Source organism: Carcharhinus amblyrhynchos, unplaced genomic scaffold (genome assembly GCF_965287045.1).
Source record: "Carcharhinus amblyrhynchos unplaced genomic scaffold, sCarAmb.v2.hapA scaffold_51, whole genome shotgun sequence".
Taxonomy (NCBI): domain Eukaryota; kingdom Metazoa; phylum Chordata; class Chondrichthyes; order Carcharhiniformes; family Carcharhinidae; genus Carcharhinus; species Carcharhinus amblyrhynchos.
Genome location: NW_027649792.1, coordinates 2,558,584 through 2,564,620, shown reverse-complemented (window position 1 = coordinate 2,564,620; position 6,037 = coordinate 2,558,584).

Sequence of the window (6,037 nt, the reverse complement as noted above, 5' to 3'; positions counted from 1 at the left end):
CTTGCTAAAAGTTTTAAAGTTTATTTTGTTAATGTCGCAAGTAGGCTGACATTAACACTGCAATGAAGTCACCACACCCCAGCACCTGTTCGGGTAGACTGAGGGAGGATTTAGCATGGCCGATGCACCTAACCAGCCTTTCGGACCGAGGGAGGAAACCGGAACACCCAGAGGAAACCCACACAGACACGAGGAGAGCATGCAGATTCCGCACAGACAGTGACCCAAGCTGGGAATCGAATCCAGATCCCTGGCGCTGTGAGGCAGCAGGGCTAACCACTGTGCCACCGTGCTACCCTGCAAAGGGCGGAGAGTGAAGATTAAAAAATATTCCCAGTGGTGAGGGAGTCCAGACTATGGGGTCATAGAACCCTACAGTGCAGAAAGAGGCCCTTTGGCCCATCAAGTCTACACCGAACACAATCCCACCCAGGCCCTACCCCCATATCTCTACATATCATACCCACTAATCCCTCTAACCTACGCATCCCTGGGCACTAAGGGAAAATTTCTTAGTATGGCCAATCAACCTAACCCACACATCTTTGGACTGTGGGAGGAGACCGGAGTATCCAGAGGAAACCCGCACAGACACGAGGAGAATGTGCAGACTCCACACAGACAGTGACCCGCGCCAGCAATCGAACCCAGGTCCCTGGAGCTGTGAAGCTGCAGTGCTGACCCACTGTGCCACCGTGCCGCATAGTTTGAGGCTAAGAGGTAAACCTATTAGGACTGAGGTGAGGAGAAATCTCTTCACCCAGAGGAGGTGAATGTGCGGAATTCACTCCTACAGAAAGTAGCTGAGGCCAAAACATCGTATGATTTTGAAGAAATTAGCTATAGCTCTTGGGGCTAATGGGATGAAGGGATATGGGAGGAAAGGGAGATCAGGATATTGATCAGCAATGATCAAAAAGACTGGTGGAGCAGGCTGGAGGGGCCAAATAGCATATTCCTGCTCCTAGTTTCTATGTATGGCTAATGATTCCAGTCTAACAGCAAAGCAATCACATGGCATGGTGGCACAGTGGTTAGCATTGCTGCCTCACAGCGCCACTGACCCGGGTTCGATTCCGGAGGCATCTCATAGTAAATCTATAAAATCCTAAAAAGACGTAAGTAGGATGATCCCAATGGTGGGGGAGTCCAGAATTAGGGATCACAGTCTTGGATAGAGGGTAGACGTTTTAGGACTGAGGTGAGGAGATATTTCTTCAACCAGGGAGCAGTCAGCCTGTGGAATTCACTACTACGGAAAGTAGCTGAGGCCAAAACATTGTGGTTAGCGGCGCTGCCTCACAGGGACCGAGGATCAATTCTGGCCTCAGATCACTGTCTATGTGAAATCTGCACATTCTCCCCTGTGTGGGTTTCCTCCTACACCCCAAAGATGTGTGGATTGGCCACACTAAATTGCCCTTAATATCAGGGGGCTAGCAGGGTATATATTTGGGCTTAACAGGATAAGGCATGGCCCGGATTGTTGTTAATGCAGGCTTGATGGGCCAAATGGCCTCCTTCAGCACTGGAGGGACTCTATGATTCTGTGATTGAATGTTTTCAAGAAGGAAAGGAGAGGGTGCAGAATGTAGTGTTACTGTCATAGCTACGGTTTAGAGAAAGATCAACTTAATGCGAGGTAGGCCTATTCCAAAGTCTGATGGCAGCAGGGAAGAAACTGTTCTTGAGTCGGTTTGTACATGACCTCTGACTTTTGCATGGAAAAAGGTGGAAGGGAGAATGTCCAGGGCTGTGTACAGTCCTTAATGATGCTGGCTGCTTTTCCAAGAAGTGTAGACAGTGTCAGTGGATAGGAGGCTGGAGCGTATAAGGGATTGGGCTACATTCACGACCTTCTGTAGTTTTTTTGTGGTCTTGGGCAGAGCAGAAGCCCATACCAAGCTGTGGTACAACCAGAAAGAAAGCTTTCTATGGTGCATCTGTAAAAGTTGGTGAGAGTCTCAGCAGGCATGCCAAATTTTCTTTCCAATTTTTTTCCAATCATACTTCTAATTTTCTATTGCCTCTCCCCATTCATAAGACGTTACGAAATGGGAATGGGAGGAGGCCATTCAGCGCTTCATGCCTGCTCCACCTTTCAACTGACCTAACACTCCCCGAGTCCACTTTCCTGCCCTCACTCCATAACCCTTAACCACCCGCAACTGATGACAAAGCTCAGATTCAGCCTGCACAGATTCCTGGGCTAAAGAATCCCCAAAAGGTTCGCCTTGCTGAGAGAAGAAATTCTTCCTTCAGTTTGTCTTGAATGGATTATTATTCTGCAACCACAGTGGCACAGTGGTTCGCGCTGCTGCCTCACAACCTCATGCAACCTGGGTTCAATTCCTGCTTGGGCCAGTGTCTGTGCGAAGTTTAATGTTCTCCCTGCATCTGCGTGGGTTTCTTCCAGATGCTCTGGTTTCCTTCCACAGTCTGAAAGACGTGCTGGTCAGGTACTTTGGCAATGCTAAATTCTCCTTCAGGGTACCTGAACAGGCACTGGAGTGTGGCGTCTAAGGGATTTTCACAATAACTTCATTGCAGTATTAACGTAAGACTACTTGTGACACTGATAAATATACTTTATTCTAATCAATAAAATGACTGTTCGCCGCCTGTTATGTGTTATTTAGAATCAGTACTACACATATTTACAACTTTATATCAATTATTTGGATGAAGAGACCATATGTACAGTTGCTAAATTTGTTGATAGCACAAATATAGGTACTATTCTCTTCACAGTAAGCTGTGAACAGGACACTTAAAATCTCCAAAGGGCCACAGATAGGTTAAATGAGTGGCAGAAACTTGCCAAACAGGGCATAAGGTGGGAAAATGCGAACTTGTCCACTTTGGCAGAAAGAAGTGTGAAAAATTGTTTAAACAAATCGGTTAACACTGTGGCCTCAAGCGCCAGGAACCCGGGTTCAATTCCCAGCCTGGGTCACTGTCTGTGTGGAGTTTGCACATTCTCCCTGTGTCTGTGTGGGTTTCCTCCGGGTGCTCCAATTTCCTCCCATAGTCCAAAGGTGTGCTGGTTAGGTGCAATGGCCATGCTAAGTTGTCCCTTAGGGCAGAATTGCCCATCCCTCCTGCCACGGGAATCACAGCAGGCAGGACACAGACAATATAAAGTGCCGTTGTCCTCGGGCGGGATGTTATGGTTCTGGGGGCAAGTCCCACCTGAAAATCCCACCCTTAGTGTCAGGGAGATAGGCAGGGTAAATATGTGGGGTTACGGGGGACGAGGCCTGAGTGGGATTGTTGCCTGTGTCAACTCAATGAGCCGAATGGCTACTTCTGCACCGTAGGGATTTTATGATTCTAAGATTGAAGAACTCTGAGCTACAGAGGGATCTGGATGTTCTGATACACGAGTGACAGAAAATTAGCATGGGGGTACAGCAAGTGATTCGGAAGGCAAATGGAATATTGTGGTCTATTGCAAGGAGAGCGGAATATCTCCTTGTGTAGTAATATACAAATAGAAATGTCTCGCTCCACTTATACAGCATAGCTGTTCAAGTTTAGAACAATGAGATTTGATCTTATTGAAACATATAAGATCCTGAGGGATTTTGACAGAATGGTGGTTAACACTTATGTCTCACAATGCAGTTGTAAATGCGTCTAGTTTGGGGGCGTTTAAGAGATCTATGGATAGGTTTATGGACAAAAAGGGATTGGTATAGGCTAGTGGGTCATTGTTTTTGTAACTGGTCGGCGCAACATCGTGGGCCGAAGGGCCTGTTCTGCGCTGTAATGTTCTATGTTCTATGCCAGGGACACGGGTTCAATTCCCGGCTTGGGTCACTGTCTGTGCAGAGTCTGCACATTCTCCCTGATTTTGTGTGGGTTTCCTCGGGGGTGCTCCGATTTCCTCTCAGTCCAAAGGTATGCGGGTTAGGTGGATTGGCCATGCTCAATTAACCCAAGTGTCAGAGGGGTTAGCAGGGTGGGTATGTGAGGTTGCGGAAATGGAGCCTGGGTGGGATTGTGGTCAGTGCAGACTCGACAGACTGAATGGCCACTTTCTGCACTGTGGGATTCAATAAAAATCTATGAAATTGATGACAGGGTAACAGCGGTGAATTGTCTTTCCAAATTCCTTAATGATTGATTCCAGCAATTTTCCCACCACAGAGGTCAAGCTAACCGGCCTATCATTTCCAACTTCCTGCCTCTCTCCCTTTTTGAATAGGGTGCGTCAAATTAGCGTGTTTCCAATCCACTGGGATCTTACCGGGATCCAAGGAATTTTGAAATATCACACACAATGCATCCACTCTCTCTGCTGTCACCTCCTTTAATACCCTCGGGTGCAGGGCATCAGGTCCCAGAAACTTATCTGCCTTTAATCCCATTAGTTGATTCAATACCTCAGGCAGCATGGACAAGTTGGGCCAAAGGGCCTGTTTCCATGCTGTAAACCTCTATGACTCTGTGACTCTCTGACCTCCTTCCTGGTGATGGTAATTGCACTAAGTTGCTCTGTGTTAACTGCAGTTTTTGGAAAACCTTCATCATTCTCTAGTCTAGCTGGTGCCTTCACCAGCTCGGCATACCCCATTCCTCACCAATATTGTCTGCTAAAGGATCAACATTTACTTCAGCTGATCTTTTCCTCTTTATCTACTTACAGAAGCTCTCAGTATCTGTGTTTATGTTTTCTGCTAGTTTCGTTTCATAGCTCATCTCAGCTCTTTTGATTCTATTTTTAGTCGTCTTTTGCTGAATTCTAAATTTCTCCCAATCCCCCGGCTAGCTTTTGCAGTTTGGTGTGCCCTCATTCTCTTGTCTTTACGCCCTTTTTTGACTTCCTAAAGTCACAGAGATGGGTCATGAGGCTGTGGAGCACTCTCTCCAGAGGCAGGGTCATTGAATACTTTTTTTAACCGCAGGGGTGGATGTATTCTCAATGAAAAGGGGGTCAAAGGTTATCAGGTTTAGCAGTGAGTGTGGAGTTTGGGTCACAGCCAATCCAGACATGATCTTACCGCATGGCGGACCAGAATCGACTTGCCAATTGACCTATTTCATCTCCTCATTTGTATGCATGGTTATCTGTTTATCAAACATATTTTGGAAGTCTATGTACCGCATTACCCTCAATAACCCTCTCCGTTACCTCATCTACAAAACTCAAGCACATTAATTAAATGCAATGTTCCCATGGCAATTCGTTGATTGGGCAGCAGGGTGGCATGATGGCACAGTGGTTAACACCGCTACCTCACAGCGCCAGGGACCCAGGTTCAATTCCTAACTTGGGTCACTGTCTGGGTGGAGTCTGCACATTCTCCCCGTGTCTGCGTGGGTTTCCTCCGGGTGCTCCGGTTTCTTCCCACAGTCCAAAGATGTGCAGGTTAGGTGGATTGGCCATTCTAATTTGTCTCTCAGGAAGAGGGGAAGCGGGGGGGGGGATACTAACAGAGATTACGTGGGGTTATAGAGTAAACAACCTGATGGTGCAGGCTCGATGGGCCGAATGGTCTCCTTCTGCTCTGTAAAGATTCTATGATTCCACCTTGAGTGTGGGAGGAAACCAGAGCACCCGGAAGAAACCCATGCAGACATGGGGAGAATGTGCAGACCCCGCAAACAGTGACCTGAGGCTAACACTGAACCCGGGCCCCCTGGTACTCGGAGGTAGCAGTGCTAACCACTGTGCCACGATGCCACAGGTCAATCCATTAAGGTGCACATTTCCGACACTGCTCACCCACCTCTGGTACACCATCTCATAGAATACTTACAGTGTAATGGGAGGCCACTCAGCCCATCAAGTCTGTACTGATCACATTCCTACCCAGCACCCCCCCCCGCCCCCCCGCCCCACCCCCCACCCCCCACCTCCGGCCTACATATTTACCCTGTTAATCTCTCTGACACTATAGGCAATTTAGCATGGCCAATCCACCTAACCTGCACATCTTTGAACTGCGGGAGGAAATCGCAGCACCCAGAGGAATCCTCCCCCTCCCACACACACACACCCCCCCCACACACACACACACACACACACACA